The 18,540-nt window shown below is 44.3% G+C and overlaps 1 protein-coding gene and 1 long non-coding RNA gene across 3 annotated transcripts in view; one reads left to right on the top strand and one right to left on the bottom strand.

Annotated features, from left to right (window-relative positions):
- The window catches only part of nr6a1a (nuclear receptor subfamily 6, group A, member 1a), a 101,874-nt gene that overhangs the window by 26,858 nt on the left and 56,476 nt on the right, over window positions 1-18,540 (top strand). The gene's annotated exons all lie outside the window — the stretch shown is intronic.
- Window positions 410-16,664, bottom strand: LOC119493139. Its single transcript, XR_005207917.1, has 2 exons — window positions 15,786-16,664; window positions 410-4,689 (listed from the first exon to the last, which is right to left on the bottom strand). It is a non-coding gene; the product is annotated as an uncharacterized LOC119493139 (long non-coding RNA).

The following is an 18,540-nucleotide window of genomic DNA, read 5'->3' as shown; positions in this document are numbered from 1 at the left end:
AGATCACCAGGTTTTCATTTTCCTACGTTCTACACGGCAAGAACAGCCAAAAACACTTGACGCCGCTTCAGATCCTTCTCTTTGTTCCTTTGTGGTGTTTTTTTTTCTTCTCCTTTTTTTAAATGTGGATTTCACTGTTAGCCTATAAGGGCTGTTCTTCACTCAAGTGAATGTATACAGATAAGCGTATGAAGAGTGAAAGACCACCACTATCCTCTCACCTGATTTTCCTTTTTCTTCTCCCACGGGTGTACCCCCCAGCCGTCTGCACTTGGCACATGGCGTGAGTGCTGCAGAGTGTTTAGGAGCTGCTGCTTGCTGCTGCTGCTGACCTCCGTGCTTTCTTATCATTTTAGCCTTTAATAATTCATGATTAGCCTAGATTTGAATCACCGTCCCTTTTTTTTTCTTTTTTTTTTTCTTTCTCGCTTGATGCAACTCGCATTGGCGTTAGACTCAGGGTCAGCCTGCGGAGTGTTTCCAGGTCAGGGAGAAGTGGGTCACGCTGTTCCCAGTGTCAGTGCCTATAACTTCACAGTGTGTGATGACAAAGCCCAACTCCACAGGGATAAACAAGCAGACTTTTGTGTGGCCCTAATATATGTAGCAAACAGTATCCATCCGCCCCATACAGGCCTCTGTAGATATTATGCTTTACTCTGACATTTTATAAATTCATTTGCATGTTTATTTGTAGATTAATACCTCTTTAAAGTCAGCGATGTATCACAATTTCCCAGAACTTTAAAAATCTGCAGACTTCAAGGAGCTTTATTTTTAGAGTTTTGGGTTGTTTTAGAGAGGTTTTGACGAGAATATAGTTCTGAGAGAAACGTCAAATAAGAGAATTTATTTAAAAAAGCAAAAATTTAAATTTATGCCCATATATATATTGGTTTCTACATTTGCCTTCAATTGGTTAGTACTAGCGTATGTGCAGTTTTACAATCAAAGATGATATCAAAGTAATGCTTTTATTTAAATGCACAGTACCTATTAGTATAATAGACCCCTTTTAGAATTTCTGTCTTTATGACCAGCACAATCTGTGTATGTGAGTGTGGTGAAAAAGTGTTGGTTTCCTCTTTATTAGACAGCTGAAAGACAAGAAGCGACCCGGACTGCTTCTCATTGTCCCCTCCGACACTTTTCCACTGTAAAAAGACATGCGTTTTCGGTCTGCTCTGGCTGGAAAACGTCAATGTGTTTGAGATTTCCCAGCATGTTAACATAACCTTACAGGGCAATTACTGCAAGATTATTTCCACATGCCTATATCTCCTCCAATTACATACTGAAATGGGGTTACGAGGCTGATTAACTTTCCAAGAATCGTGGGCACAGATTGTTTCACTCTTTATAAAATATATATATATTAGAGTGGGTTGATTTGAACCGGAGCAGAATTAAACAGGTTTCTCAGTTTCACCTCTTTCTGTTACATTTGACTTATACTGTAGATTTGGGTGACTGTCTTGTAATTACAAAAGTCCCAGGTACCACCCCCCACAGCAGTCTGTCTGTCTTTAAAAGTGCCCTTGACAGAGTTCCCTCGGGCCTTCGAATTCCTGGAATATTATGCAGTTCGGAGATGTGCCGTAGACACGCAAAGTTTGTGAGGATATCAGACTGTACAAAGAACAGTAGCTTCATAGAACATATCCAATAGGATTTTCCAGCTTGTTTCACACATATTTAGCAGTAGTTGATTTTCAGCTCAAGTGAAGTGGAAAAGCAGACAGCAGTTAAAAACCAGAAATGAATACAGTTTTGAGGTTATGGAAGCGGTCGCACTTGGTAATGGCAAATCAGAGAAAAGTCATGGAATTTAACATTTGGGTCATGGTGGGAAGCCGGCTTTAGGCGACATGCTGAACCCCCTACCTGTGTGCTTTGGATCAGACTGTCAGCTGAAATGCCTACACCGAGGCTACAGTCCACAGAATAATGCGGTGACAATCCATATATTATGGATATTATGCTAATCATAATTTTCAATACTTTTGTCGAATTGATATAAAGATATTCAAATCCTTATTTCAAAAGATAATACAAAAAAATACTATAAACTAATGTGTGTTGATGTCTAAGTATCTTATCTACATCTGTCTAATGAGAACAATGCATTCTAGGAGGCTTTGTTGGGCCACTGATGTTTATCCCATTGACTACGCAGTAACATACATTACATTTAGGGCTTGGTACCAAATTGTAACTTTTTTTGTACCATCTGAAATGTGCCTGTAGCACCGAATATCAAAAATGGTCAAGAAGTGAAAGTTGGCATTGACTGTCAGATTTGTCTTCTTGTTTACTTGTTTTTGTTTTATGCTATTTTATTTAGGCAAACTTCATCTAAGGGTGTTTGTTTTTAGACATTTAAAATTTCATTTTGTCAAATGAAAAAAAGGGTTTGTAGAAAAACACATTTCTGTTTCTCAAAATGTATCAAACAAAGTATCATTTTGAGATTGGTACCAAAATTAAAGTGTCATATCAGCACTAGCAACTTGAAAAATGTCAAACATATCCAGCTTTTTACATTACTGCTGACTCCTCTAAAGCGTAGTACCGTAGTCTTTTAGATTTTTAAACTGGTCTTGTACCACATTTCAGGCAGCCATTGGTTTCTACTTCAAGGTCAGTCCACCTAAAGTGAGCCAGGGTCGAAGTTGTCGCTAACTTTGGGGCAAGAAAAGCAAGACACAGGAACTTGGCTTGGATCTTGAGGAGTTGTAGCATTTATTGGCCGACATATAAACTGTACACACACTGCACTGCTACATTCACAGCTACAACGTTACTGCCTACGTGCTACTCACCATCACACAAGCGCTTTCTCTCTCTCTGTCCCTATCTCTCTTTACCTATCAATTGTTTTGAAACTCAATAAACAAGGATAATACTTGACCGGAGTTTCTCCCTTTTGTCTGGGACATTGGAATCTTCTAGGACACGTGGACCAGCACCATTTTTTTCTGACGGAAAACCTGTACCCAAACTACAAAATATACATATTTTATCACTTACCACTAGTGGTGTCTAGTCATTAAATGTAACACTTGACAAATCTCCCTTCAAGGTTCATTTTGAACAGATAAAAAAATGTGTGATTTATTTGCGATTAATCGCGATTAACTAAGGACCATCATGCGATTATTCATGATTATATATTTTAATCGATTGACAGCCCTATGATGTAGCCATTGAATTTATCAAATATCCAAATTTGGTGTGAAGCACCACAAATGAAATTACATTACATTAATTCATTACATTTGAACCCTCGGAACCAAATATCTTGAAACCTGGACGAATAAAACCAAAACTAACCACATTTCTAGATAGCACTAATGTTAAGTGAGAAAATATGTTTTTTAATCTTATTTGGATGAACTGACCCTTTAAAACCAAAGCAAAACTGTAAATGCTGGAACGACATCTGATCTTGAATGCTACAGTCACATCTGCTGCACATATGCTTGTACTTACCAGCCGAGGCCAGTGACCATGAAAAACATACTTTTTAACCTAATTAATCACATTAGCTTTAGCATGTCGTATCAAGTCTTTGGGTACATAATGCATCATCACACATTGCTCTCGTCGAACGCCACGGCCAACTGGTTACTGAGGTGTTTGAACCGCAGTCTGCATTCATTGATCAGTGAGTTGTTCTCATGTAAACCCACCGACAGCAATGAATGTTTATTGCAGCCTTAAGAGTGAACGCCTCCTGCGTCACAGCTGATCTTGTGTCTGAGGAAATGCGAAATTCCAGCCAACTGAAGGTCGCAGGCTCGAGCCGTAGTCCACCCACAGACTGTGGTTCTGCATTTTGCTCTGCATGAGAGCAGAACTGAAATAGCTCACAACGTATGGTTTCCATTGGATCGTGTGAATGTGTGTGTGTGAGTGTGCTGTGGCGTCCCTCAGGGTACAGTCAACGGTCGATGGTTTTGGTCAGAGCTCAAACTCACCGACAGCGTTGAATGTTCACCGTGGGCACCAGGAAGGGCCGCGTTTCTCGCCACTGGTTTGTGTGACTTGTCATAGAAAATCAACATAATGCAACATATTAGTAACAAAAATCGAGCTACCCACTTTATTTTTCATCCAGCTTCGTTGCTTTGCTGTGGTTGCACTGAGACAAGTGGAAAATCCCAGTCGCCTGTCCCTCGCTTTCTGATTCCCATCCAAACCACATGTATTTAAAATGTCTGCAATTCAAATCTAAACATGTATTTTTGTCTTTTTTTCATAAGCCTGCTATGATGTCAGACCTGTCAGTGTTTTATATGTCCGCCATAGCTGTTAACACAACGATTCAAACAATGGAAAAACGCTAACTTTGTAATGCTAACTGTCACCAAGAAAGACGAGCTAGATATAGCTGCGTGTGTGTGTGTGTGTGTGTGTGCGCTCCCGTGTTTCTCTTGGCCTGTGCGGAGCAGCACCGTGCCAAGGCGTGTTACCACCCATGTCGGCGTGGAGCTTCAAATAACGTTGATGAGAAGCCAGCGGGAGTGAGGAGAGGCGGTGATGCAAAAGGTTTCGGTTTTCTTAAATAGTCCTGCAGACGTGTTGAACGCCGCCGCCGCCGTTGTCATCCTCCTCACCTTCTTCAAAAACTACTAAGCAAACTCTCATCTGTCTCCGCCGAGCCTGTGTTCTTCTTTCACCTTCAGCCTGCAGCAAGAAGAAGAACAAAAACGGGAGGGTGGGGAGGAGGGGGGGGGGGGGGGAGATCAGAAATGGCATGAATAAAAGGACAGAAGACGAGGTCAGTCAGGCTCGTGGAGGGAGGCGAAGTGTGATCAGAGAACGCTACTGTGCCCCGCAGTTTAAACTAGTGCACTGCAGTGTTGAGCTAGTTAGAGATTACTGTTCCCCTCACCCTGCGCTGAACCTCAGCTACTGCTCTGGGAGTGCGCCTTCCTGTGTTCGCCTCTTTGAGGTTGGAAAATCATGCAGTCATGTTTTATTAATGCTCTCTCGTCTGTCTCTCTCATTTTTTTTATGTCTTTCTCTCCCCTGTTTTTGCCCGCTTCCCCTTCAAACACAGAAGAAGAAATTTGGAACACTGTATTTTGTTTGTTCCGCATCCTCTTCTTCACGTCGCATTTTTGGCATTTTCCGCAAGTTGAGGTTTTTTTGATTTTGAAGAAGCGCCGAAAAACCTGTTAAGGGAGTGCAGCGAATATATGATGCAACTCATTGTAGAGAGATTTGTTGCAGTTCTGCAGGATTCGTGTTCTGTTAGATCAATCTGATGGAAAAATGAGAGAATTGGATGTGCAGATTTTTGCTGTGTGTTGTCTGCACACCGCAGGCTTTCAGAAAAGGAGCCACACTCTCCTGCTTTCTGCATAATGAATGATCACTTTGGGAAGAGAGAGGGAGCACAATTCACTTTCTCCCGCTTTGACACAGTTCACTGACCTCGGAGGAGACGTCCTTATTGCCACAATATGATACTGAAACATTTCTCGATTTCACGCGTTCCGCGAATTGTTTTCATGGCCGTCATCGTTCACATGTAGCGCTTAACACCCAAACAGAAAGGCCGAAAGTCTCCAGATGAATTAACCTTGAAAATCAGTGTCACCTTGAATCAAAATAACCCAACATAATGTTGGACAAAGGCTTTTTGAGCAAATGGATAAATAATTGTTCAAATCTATATTTTGGACAATAGCTTTTGTGTTATGTTGATATTCCTACTTCAATGCACAAGTCATGGCCAGATATTGTTCTTTTTCCCCCCAATTTGTCTTATCTCTAAGAAGCTCTTACTAGCTAGTTGCCCCCTTGGCACCTTTTTTCTTTTCAAAGAATACATTCTTCCACATTTTTCCGAATTTCTCTCTCTGTTTCCACTCCTAGACAAGGTGGGAATTAATAGTTTTTTCAGTCCCTCTGGCTCGGGCTTCAATGGCTTCCCTCTTTGGCACTTGTACAGTTTGGCTTCATGCCCGAGACACACAGAGGCTTTTTTCATTCTCAAATATCTCTCCCTCTCCTTTCCCCCCCCTCTTTTTTTTTCTTCATTTGACTTCACTTCCGCTCTCCCTGCACTTGGGAGAACTTATGGGGAAGTGTATGTTAACTCGCCGCACGCACGCACGTTGACTTATTCATCGTTTCTTTGAGGCGTGGCCGTACTTTCACATCGTGGGTTCTTGATAATACCGCTGCTTGGTGTGGCCCCTCCAGAAACTTTGCATAACTGACAAACTTGCAAAAGTGTAGAGTGTTAAAAATAGCTGGGCGAGCATGAGACGGGGCCAGAGTGAAGAGTGCAACAGTGTGACTGAACCAGTGTGAACCCTGCGTCGTCAGCACATTCCAGGGGTTGGACAATGAGAAGCACACAGTGTACTCTCTGTCGTGTTGCCTGCATAGCTGGCTGGTCTGCAGCGCCGAAACAAGGCTAACGCAACACACATGCACAAAGTTCAGCAACACAAGCTCAAATTCTTAAAGTCAGTGTATCGTATAGATGTCAGTTATGTTAGGACTGCATGGATTTGACATAGGAGTTTATCCTGTTTTCTTGTGTGAAAAGGTGAACTTGAGGTCAGGGATAAGATTAGGGGGCTAAAATGTAGATCATCACATGCGGGGGTTATCAATGTGACCATGGTGCTGTGGATGATTTACTTTGGATATGATTTAAGCTTTATGAAACGTTCAGGGACCTAAATGCTGACTAAAATGTAAAGACATGCTCCATGTAGAAATCTATTCTCAGACTAGAACGCCAGTGGAATTTAGTTTGTGCACCAGGAACAAGAACTACTGTATGTGTTGTACATGCTGTTTCTACTCTGTAGAAGAGTTGAGGCTAGGTTTGGTTAAAGTTACTACAAGGAACTTTTAACTGGTTATTAAACAGTCTCAATTTAATACTGCGTTTCCCTGCGAAATCAGATGAAACGATTCACCAGGTTCACCAGAAACTCCTTCAGTTCAAACTCCAACGGGGCTTCTGATAGCGACCAGCCCGCTGCGGAAAGACCCAGATCCGGCTTCGCTGTCGCCCTCAACCTGCAGTCCGAGAGCTCCGTGGCCAGCAGCAGCTGCTCTGCTGGGAGCCAACACCTCGCTGCTGCTGCTGCTGGAGGCCCACTCCGTATTGCTTGGCCTGCTGGAGGGTAAGGGAAGCACAGGAGAACCAGAACCAGGACCGCGCAGAGCAGACTGTCGGACCATGCTGCAGTAAAAAATTAGACGTTTTCTAAAGGGAATCTGGTGCACCGTAAATACGCATAAGCACTTTTGTCCACAGGGACCGCCAAAATGAACCCCAACGTTCCCTGTAGTAACTTTAACCCTCTTGTAAAATCCTCCACACCCTGACAATCCACCTGTTACAGTATTAAACCACCCACTGGTTCCTGTCATGGCCTACCCATTTTCATGGGAAAATTTCTTTCTTTCACTTTTCATTTCACCTCTTGGTCATTTCCACAGAATCTCACAGACCGACAGAGATGAGTCACAATCTTATTAGGAAATACGTAGCATCCATCTCCACCATTAGAAAACTGTCCATTTCCAATGACAGTACAAATGTTTTGCTCACATAACTGTAGCCACAGTTAACCTGACACTCCCAGCATAGCTCAGATGCCTGTTCAAAAATACTCAGGCTGGGAGGCTGCCAGCATATGCTCTCACACTCTTTTCACATCCCGTCATGCCTCTTGACAATTATTGTTATTAGTATTATACAATCCACTGGCACTGCGAGACATCTCCTAATGGAAGAGCACGAGGAGATTAAATCGCTTAAAATCACTCGCGCCGTGAGTGATCCTCTTCGTGGACAAACTCAATCAAATTCAACAAATATGCCTTAATTGCGGTGTCAGTCACCAAATAGGCTCTGAGTCAGATTGGATGTTTTAATATCTGCTCGATTGAGGACGTTTATAATGAGATTTAGCGGTGCAGCGGGTTCGTGTGGTGTCATATTTGGCCGTCACACATTTGTAAAGAGGAATGGTCTGTGATATAACAGTGCTGAAGTCAATAAATAAATCGAGGTCAGAAGAGACCAATTATGGCCTAGCAGTAGCAGTGATATTCACCACATATGATCATAAAGTATGATGTCATTTTATCGCTTAATATGAATGAGCCAAAACGGCTCTTGACGTATATTTGGAATATCTTTATACTGGTTTGATTGGTATACATTACTGTGTTATCAGTAATATTATTAGTCTTGGCACAGGTTTTAGTGGTGAGTCCCGTGAATCCAATTCTAGAGAGGGAAAACCGCAAATGATCAGGTTTTTCTGATTATTTTTCTGGCATATTTTGCCTTTATTTGAAAGTGAAAGACTAACAGGAGTCATGCTTAGGAAAAAGAAAGTGACACGCGACAAAGGTCGTTGACTAACTGGGATTGTAGTGGTTACTCTATGATCAACTTTAAAGATGCAAAATATTGGTACAAAATAGCATCTCCCAACAGCTTCTATTCTTTCATAAAGAACCCCGCCTGTGGAAAAAGCAAGACAATATTTATAAAACCTTTCGGTCCAGCACGGTTTGACGATCCTTTGTGTAGTTCTTTGGGTTTTGGGGTGCGTAAAACAATTCGTGACCGATGATAAGCCATACTGGCTGAACCTGGGTACTGGCAGCAGCGTCCAGGCCGGCCCTGCTCCAGCGTAGGGACTCCATCAGGCGGAGCGCCAAGCCTTTCCAGAAAAACCCTGCCTCCACGTGCCATGGATCATCCTGCCAAGGCTCCAGGGGTTTCATTTGCAACCTTAACTGTGGTGGAGCCAGCTCCAATCTCTGCTGCCAGCTACTTTCTCAGCATTAACCCATGACTCTGTCATGATGGTGGCGTACTGTTTTCTCTAACATACACTGCTTATGACCCCCCTCCCTCCTACCCCCGCCGCCACCACAATCTTCTCTTCAGTTCCTCCTTGCAGCAGCTAGCATCCTCACCCTTTCCGCGGCTGATTGACATGCCTGTCTGTCCGCCCTGTTTTTCTCTCCGTCTCCGTCTTTTCTCTCTCTGCTGTGCACCTTTTGAACCCGGCGTTGATGCACTTGATCACGTCGCGTCAGTCTGGCTCTAGTTGACTTATCCACTCCCGCAGCATGCCTGAGAGAAACTGCACTGTATGTCACACTCCTCTCTCTTCTCCAAAGCTTTGTCGGCTCATTTCAGTCATGAGCGCTGAGGCTGATGAATATGTATCCCGGGCTCCTTTTTCGCAGCAGTTTTGAGGATCTCTAACAAAGCGGGATGAGAGAGCCCTTTGTGGCTGTCTTCTGGATTTAACCGTGACATTTCTCTGGAGCCTGCTGCCACTTTTTTATCTTCAACAGACTTTATCCCCAGGTCAGACTCGCGGCCCCCCTTTGAACGATGGCATTGTCAAAGCTCACACCCAAAAAATCCTCGTTCCAAATATCATATTTTGTTATTCGGAGAACTCGTAGTCTGTTTTGAAATCTCCGGGCCTTAATTGAGTCATTAAAGCACGGCAGAAATTTTGTTGCCAAATGCAAACGAATGCAAGGAAACCCAAATAAAAGGTTATACAACGCTCACTCATGGCACATAATCCATGTTTTTAATCTGCCGAGTCGACGCAGTGCGGTGGTGGGTTTCGTCGGCGAGCGTGGGGGGGGATCAGCGTTTCTCTCGTCTCTACCCCGGCGCTCGAACTCGCTGCACCCCGCACTGCAGTAATACACAGCAGCGAGCAGGGAACCGGGGCCATCGCCACGATCGTCATCGTCGTCGTCTTAAAAACACCCTCCATCTCCCGCCACCCTCCCCGTCCACAGAGCAGGGGAAAAGCCTCACACTGAGAGATTTAGAAATAGCACAGAGCAGGGAAGCAGAGGAGTGAAAATCACAGGCGGCAATACTGATTTCACATTTCCGTTATCAGTGGGAGCCAGCAGGGTGAGCCAGCATGGGAATGACCTGGATACTGATCGACCTTTTATTCTGCCTTGATGCTGCCTGTGCCACCTCACCGGCCGGACACACCTAGTCGATCTGAAATCGCGTCGCTTGTGCGTTTAGCTGAAATAACTGAGCGGAAAGAGAAGGAATACGAGTAAGTTGTTGGAAGGGGGCGAAACACACCATTTTTGGTTTGAAGTGCACCCTGAAAAATATGAATTCAGCAGCCACCAATGCAGCAGCATACACACAAAAGACAAGTACAAAATGTTATTCCTGGAATTGCTTCATTTTGCTATTTGTCTGGTGTGATGAACCATCCTCTACCACACCGTTAAGTTGAAATCAGAGCCCCCTAATATTGGCATTTGTAGCGCCTTGCTACACCTACTGGACTAAACATGGTCATTGTCCTCTCTCGCTCCGTTTTGTCTATACGGTGCCATTTTATTCCCATAAAGCCATATTACCCAGTTTTTTTGTGTGTGTGTGCGTGTGACGAACATTACAAAGCATCGCGCCCTGTCCCAGTAGGGGAGCGTGTCGCTGCGTTGCACCAGCAGGGACACTGTGTCCTTAATGCGCTGTACAGCGCTTTGTGCTCTGTTGACCTAATCAGCTCCGCCTAAGCCAAAGTTAAGCTCATCTTTTTGTCCTACTGTATGTATGAAAGACAGGCAAACCGTTCACTCCGCCGTGGATCAAACACAACCGAGCTCATGTATGATATTTTTAGAGATGCATGAAACGCACGACCGTCAGCGGTATATATATATATATATATGAACACTGCGGTATAAGTCGGGGATGTTTGGAGTCGTACATTGCGGCGGTTAGAATTGGCTGATCCTCCGCATAGCGCTTTGACGACTGTGCAGCAGAGTTGTTGAGGCCAGTGCTTTGGAGAGTTGCTCAGAGACTTAACCCTCCTCCCCGGCACCTTCCTCCTCTCTAGCAGAGGAAAATCTCTGCTGAATTCATGTCTCCTTTCAGATTTCTAAGAGGCGTTAAACCTTTCTGGATTAAAGAAGGTAATCTGACAGGCAGAAGATTGTATTAGCCGGAGTGTTGGCAGAGCTTTTAATTTCTCCTCTCTTTTCATTTCCCCCTCTCTCAGCCTGCCTCTCCTGCTGACCTGCTAGATGGTATTATTGTGTTTTTCTTTTGAATTACAGCAAAAAACATCCACATCTTCACTACTATTCACTCTCTTTCTCTCCTCTCACATGCTCTCTATCCCACTCTCTCCATATCTCTCCTCATCCGCTCTCTCTCCTCTCCTCCCCTCCCTCCCCTCTCCGGCTCTTCCAGCAGTGACAGCATACTTGTGTGAACCCATGATTTATCATTTGCTAATCCGTGATGATTATGGAGCTTTCCACACGGCCCTTATCTGTTGCTGAGCCCGCTTTTCACTCCATAGCTGCCAATTATCTTTCAGGCAGCCTGCAAACAGACCTGTCTCTGTCAGCCAGCTGCAGAGCCCGCCACCGAGGCCTCTTATATACGCTTTATATACCCCCAAGTATGCATCCACAGACGCTCCAATGACAGGCTGCCATGAGGTACATGTATTTTTGGCCCCAAGTACTTGTTGAAATGTCAGATTGAGAGATCAAATTCAATATTGCGTTTTGTACGTTCTGCACTTTCACCAAAAAGCTTAAACTCCCACTCATCATCACCTGCGAAGGGCAGGACGCGTGCGAGCGTGACGCGTGGTGTAGTTCAAAAAGGGATCCGGTCCATCATGGACACTTAAACTGCTCGACAAACCGGAGCCGGTCGTGGCGTTCTTTCACTCACACAGAGAGAGACGATGAGGATAAATAACCAGCTCATGTGAAAACCCTGTCCGAGTCATCGTGGTGACAAATGCTTCTGACAAATTCATAAGCTGTTGATCTGAATATTTGTCCTGGACAGGCCCTTAATGCGGAGAGCTGATATTAATTTAGATACATGCTGCTTTTGGCTAAAAATAAAGCACAGCGGATGCGCTGTCACAAGCTTTTACTTATATGACTTGACATCCAGAAGCTTAGATATTAGCATATTAGCATCAAGGTCAACATTCTGCTATAGCGTGCCAAATCCACCGCCCACACAGTTAGGGACCGAGAGCCGCGATGGCGAAGCCTCGCTGTGACTCATCCACCACTTCCTGTAGCCCAGGCGGTTGGGACGGCCGGAGTTTTGTGAGTATGACAGCATGAGGGTTACGGTGAGCAAGACCTCGCCCGCGGGGAGGGTATGCAGATCACGGCGCGCTCAGCTGATGTGGCGTCCAATTGTCAGTGTAATGGGAAGTGACGTGCACATCAGAGCAATGTGGGTCAGAGCGCCAGACGACCAGCCTGCGGCCTGTATCTGCTCCGCCTGTCTAATCTGCTGTAGCCCGACCAGACGAGACTCTCTAATCGACCCTGATATTCACTGAACACACATTACCATCTCTCCTCACGCTCAGGAACGCAAACACACACGCACACACGGCACGAAGGGGAGTTCTCTGAGACATTTGAGAAATTTAAATGTAGTGTGGTGTCGGTAGAAAGCATCATTATTTGATCACGGAGAAAGTAGGGATGCAAGCTTGTAAAAAAAAAAAAGAAGAGACTAGCACATTGCCTCCCCTTCCTCCTGCTGTTTGAGTCAAACATGGCTTAAAGGCCCCAGCAGATATCATGTTGGGTAAGTTCTTTTTTTTTTTGCGCTTAAACCGAGACAAATCACAATTCATTGAAAGCGTAAGAAATCCAAATTTTACACTTCCACTTATCTCCTCATCTCTGCTCCTCTCTACCTTTGATGTAACGCCCAGTATATTTACAATATTTTCCACACCCTCACGGATTTGAAATATTTATGCAGAAAGGCTAAATATAAAATGTCTGTGGTTTTCCCTGCAGTGTGATATAGATTGAGCTGTGGAAATGGGTCGGGATGGATAGCATATATAGCTTAATAGGATTCCCATGACATGGTCAGGAGCTGGCGTCTGAAGGAAGGGTGGAGAGAGAGAGGGGGCAGCGAGCAGCAGCGGTGGTGGGGGGGAGAGAAAAAAGAAAAAAAAAGCGCAAACTTTTTTGCGAGTGTTTGCTTAGCACCTGTGTATGGACTTAACAACTCCATCGTAGCCAGAGGGAAGTGACACATGGGGGCCTTGAAGTGTTTTGACATTTTCTGCTCAAACAGGTTTTTACGGCCGGGGGAAGAGGCCCGGAGGAGTTCAGCCTGTGCGAATCTGCCTCTGCCTCATCAAAGGCAGTAATTTCCTGTTCATTTCAGGCCCCCATCCCCCAACCCAGAGCTCTTGTCTGCTAATCCCACCCCCTGCAAAAAAACTGCCCCCACTCCCCCAACCCCCACTCTGTGGCCCCCCTGCTGGTGTCCTGCCCGCCTGCGCTTCAGCTTGCTACACTCCAGGGCCGGGGACTGGGAGGCTATGCGCTTTGTGTCAGCAGGCTCGCGGCTGAGCGCTAACAAATCCTCATTGTCCCGCGCGGGAGTGGTGACAGAGGAGGAGGGCGGGGTATGGGGGCATCGCTGTCTGGTTTCTATTCAAATCCAGGTACACACACAGGCCTGGGAGGGAGCAAGGGGTGCAAGAGGGGCTTACAGAGCTCCGGGGCCTGGGGGATCAAAGTCCACCCAGACCTCGGCTCAGGCCGGGCCGAGGTGCGGGGTCACAGGAGACGCTTACGCAACCCGCTGCCTTCTCTGAACTCAGACGATACTAGCTGATCAACAAGTGACACTGGACTTCACCAAACCGCTGAGGTTTACAAAAATGCTTCGTGGCCATTTTAGGGATCAAAAAAAAAAAAAAAAAATCAAAGCCCTCAAGTTCACCTCCACAGAGTCCAAGTGTTATCATTTAGTCAACAAAGGACTTTGGCTACCTGTAATCCTTAAGCAATTGGTAAAAACCTGTGCTGTCACACAGAACAGTGTGTGTTTTTTTCTCTCACCTGGAGACACAACACGTGTATTAAAGGCAGTATATGTAGGCTAGACTGCGTAGTTGAGGAGCATGTGTTTCAGTGACGGCTTCACTGAAAGGCTCCGTTGATTGGGGTTATGGAGTGTATGACTTTGAGTTGCCTGCCATTGGCGGTGATGAGGGCTTGAGATGTGTATCTGGGTAACAAGACTCTACATGTAGAGGCATTTTCAGAGAATGAGTTGCACTCAGTCTGAGGAGAGTCTCAGATGGGCTACATGTACACACACATTTTCCAGACCGCAGTCCAGGACTGTTGTTGTGTATTTTAGTTTTAATCTGAATCAGTGACTTTAAGTGATGACACTTGTTTTTCACTTCCTATAGCAGCTGCAGTGTAGCTTCAAAGAGCTGCTTTTTCCTCGTCATCACCGGCACTCGGATATCAATCCAGACTTATTTATGTGTTGTTTGTGCGTCCTGATGTTAAGCCTTTGTGCTTTCTGTGAATGTGTTATTCTGAAGGGGGGGGGTGGGTGACTACAGCCGTGGTGTACATCTGTGATCCGGGGCGATGTTTTTCTTGGTTGTTGCTACTCCTTCACGCACTCAGCTTTTGCGGTGGATTAAGAGCTTTGGACAAAAGCGGACCGGGACAAAAAAAATATAGGGGCGGCCAGTATTTCCTGTCACTAAATACATTCCAAACCCGGCGACCCCCACGCAAGCCGGCGGGGGAAAACCGGCGAAAAAAAAAGGGAATAGAAAAAAAACAACCTCTGTGAAAATTACAGTCTCTCCTATTCTTCCTCTTTTAGCGCCCGTCTATATTTAACCTCCTCCTACATCTACACTTCCTTTGCTGCATTTTCCTCCCTTCACCTTAGTATGTTTTGTTGTAACTCTTAAGCAAGTCATTGACGGCAGCTTTTTTTTTTATTTTTGGAACCATCGCTGGCACCGGCAAAAATTTCTACACAAACCGGCGCTGAAAGATTTTCACAAAATTATTCTCTGCAACGTTCAAACTGACTCCTCAAGTGGGGATTTTCGATCTGGAGAGCACGGGGTTGGGGGTTTTCTCGAAGTGGGAGAGGGCGAGGTACAAGGTGAGCACTCTGAGAGGCGGTCGTGAAGTGAAGCATGGTCACCCCTAACCTCAACCGCAACTCTAACCCTCAGCCTCAACGCTAAAGGCGGGGTATCCCCTCCCCTCGTGGAGCGGAGCAGCAGCTGGCTGACCTGTCCCTCCGCTGCAGCCTCTAATGGCTGACCTGCCCTGTCTGGATGGCCCTGCTCGCTTTTGTCTACTGTCTGGCTCAGTTCCTCCCAGTCAAACATCGCTACTGGCTACCGCAGTCCGCATTCCGCATTCCCACAGAGCAAGCTTTAGAAAAAAAAAAAAGAGACACAGACAGTCACACGAGCGCACACACACACACACACTTTTTTTTACACTTGGCACACTTTGTCCGGCACACACAATCTCCCCCTCTCTCTCTCTCTCTCTCTCTCTCTCTCTCGCACATACATCCTTTTCAAAACTCTCCCACACACAGAGCCCCTGTCTGGTTTCACACATACACAGTTTTTAGACAAACTGTACCGAGCACAAACACTCTCACACACGTCACGAACAAAACACAAATGCCTTTGTGCCCCGCTGTGAAAGTGAAAATCAACAAAACTTTTTTTCATACATTAGCTTTGTAGAAATAGTTTCAATGAAATTATTGAACAGCTTGTTGTACAGCTTTTTTTGAACGAGACATGCAGACATAGTGTGAAACAAAATCAGAACAAGTGGAAAAGTGGCAAAGGTTAAGTGTTTAATCAGTGAAGTTGGAAATGAAAAAGACTCGGCGAAGGACGAGCAGTTCAAATACTTACCTAAAGCGTGGCCAAAAGTTCGGCGGTGTGGATCTGTGGTGACTGGATGGTTGAAAAAAAATAAAAACCACGAGCCTCCATATTCAGGGAGAAACCTCATGTAGACGGGCTGAAAAGTTGGTGCTGAGCGGTTCCTCTCTGTCTGTTGTCTGTCTCTGTCTCACTCCTGACACACAGTCTTTCAGTCTGATCTCCCTGCCTCTAGTGGGAACTCAGCCAGTAGTTAGCAAATACAAGTGCCTTACAAATCTCTCTCTCGCCCTCCCTCTCTCTCTCCTTCTGTGCTTCTACATAGGTAAACAAGCACATGCATTCCCACATGCATGCAACCCCCCTCCTCACACACACACACACACACGCACACACAAGAGCCTGTCTACGACGCAAGTTATTGAACTGCTCCACATTTTCATGCATGCACTATATATGAGGCAGTTGATGGACAGCAGCGCATAGAGTCATGTGTGGAGCGGGGTCTGCCGCGATTGGCTGAAAGCCTGGGAGCCGAGGGGGGGCAGGGGTAGCTGTGATTGGTTCTGAGCTCAGACCATTGAAAGTAGAAGGCTTTTCTATTGAATGGCTGTCGCTCTGGGTGGAGTTTGGGTGACACTGCTCTGGAAGAAAAAAAGAAAAAAAAAAACAACATCCTGAGAGTTTTGTGCCGTTTTATTGGAGTTTGAACTGCTGTGGTTGGACAGTATGGAGGTGTGATGTATATACGAATCATATACGTTTGAGAAGAAAATCTGAAATTGTAATGTTACAGTACAGCTCTTACATATAAGCATAAAGAAATATACATATAAAGTAGTGTGTGTGTATAATGTAAATTATGTACACAATGCTACAATATATAACACAATGTATGTAAAGTAATATAAATAAATAATAAAAAATGAGAAATATAAGAAATATGTGCCTCAAACACAACAATATATAACCACAGTGTAAATAGGTAATAAAAAAAAGAAGTGTGTTTAATGTCAATGCAAGAATAGTAGAAATAAATATATGTATAAAATTAAGCATAAATGCATTTTTTTTTTTTTTTTTTAGAAAGAAATGTTTTAATTTTTCAAAGAAAGGTTGTAAAAGAAAATGAAATAAGATAAATAAAACAGTGTTGGTGTTAGTACCGAAACCGTATTGGTACTACTATGGAAAAATGTAAACTAAACCAAGGCGTAGCCTGGACAAATCATTCTATAACACCAATACAATCTACATAAAACTCACTTACGCTGATTGCTCAGAGATATTGTACTCCATACTTTTGTATTTTTTTCGTTTCCACTATATTTAAGTTGTGCTTATTGCGCCTAAATTGATATTGCTACACACAGCTTCGATACGTCTATTAGTGCTCATGCCTGTTCGTATGAAATCATACAGGAATGTCTGAGCTACACAGCTACATACTGTACACAGGTTTTCCAAGAGATGTAAATCTGGTACCCAACCCACCACTATCGTAGTGTCAATCAAAAACGTGGTGTACTGCTGTGGTGTTAAGGAAGTAGTTTGTTCGTTGAAATGTCCTCGCAACTGTAGTAAGACACGTATATGTATATGTGTGTGTGTGTTTTCCTTCCCCCTTAGTGATGACGGCATAGCGAGGCCTGGAGCGCTGCCAAGTGCTTTCATTCACACCTGATTAGATCACTCTGACCTGGATAACACGCGGCGCTCCGTGCTCGGCAACACGCTGCAACACAAGCCTTTTGTTTGGCCTTAACAAAATACTGCTCCGCCACCGATCGCCTCCCAGTTAGACTTGAGATGATATTAAAGCAGATACCTTGGCAGGACGGCAGTCGCTCCACCTATCCACTTCCCTGTACCAACTGAAGAACTTCTATTACTCACCTGAGTTTCGTTCTCACTCATTACACGTAGAGCCGTGCAGATCTGTTCTCACCAGTGTCGGCAAAGTTAAGGACTCAATTTTGTGTCATGTCTGACTTATTTTAGTGCAGCAAATCACATATCTTTCTTTTTCTGCTGTCAGACATAATTCTGGAGACATTAGGATGAAGTAGTGTAGTATTGGGAGACTCCCGTGATGATAAAATGGTGCAGAAATTGTTAAAGTCAGACTCCAGCTGGATTTATACATATTTCGGGCTTGTCGTCGTTTCCAATATTGTGTTTTATTACAGAAAAGGTGTTTAACTGAATGCTTGTTTCAAATTGGTTGGTAAAAAATACATATTTTACTTTGAGGATATGAAGGGCTACCTATTGGCTTGTCCCCTAATGTCTTGTTGTAGAGTCAGTTAGGTTTTGTTGTGGTATAAGAATCAAAGCATCACCACACAAGTGAGAAGAAATTTTAGTACAAGGCATGAGCCTGCGCACAATTCAATCTGGAGAACGGGTATTTTCTGTAATAAGTGAGTAAAATATGTCTGGATGTTAAAAAAATTCTCGTTTTGAACAACTTATGTTAGGGTTTTGAGAATGTGTTTCACAAATTGTTCAGAATTACATTTTAAATATTAATTGCTACGACCTATATAAGGGTATAATAACGCGATAATAACGCGATAATGACGCGATAATGACGCGTTAACACCACAACATTTTTCAACGTGTTAACGCAACTTGCGATTTTGAGGCTGTAGCGGCTCAGTTTAAAACCAGAGTGAAGATTCTGACATCCTCTGAATCTAGAAATACTAAACTAAGGAATCCATTGGTACCAACCATGTCCCACTAGCTTGTCGGTACGGGGGCTAAATAACGCTCCAAACTT

The sequence above is a fragment of the Sebastes umbrosus genome, chromosome 8 (genome assembly GCF_015220745.1).
Source record: "Sebastes umbrosus isolate fSebUmb1 chromosome 8, fSebUmb1.pri, whole genome shotgun sequence".
NCBI lineage: Eukaryota > Metazoa > Chordata > Actinopteri > Perciformes > Sebastidae > Sebastes > Sebastes umbrosus.
This window is presented reverse-complemented; position numbering and strand designations above follow the sequence as displayed.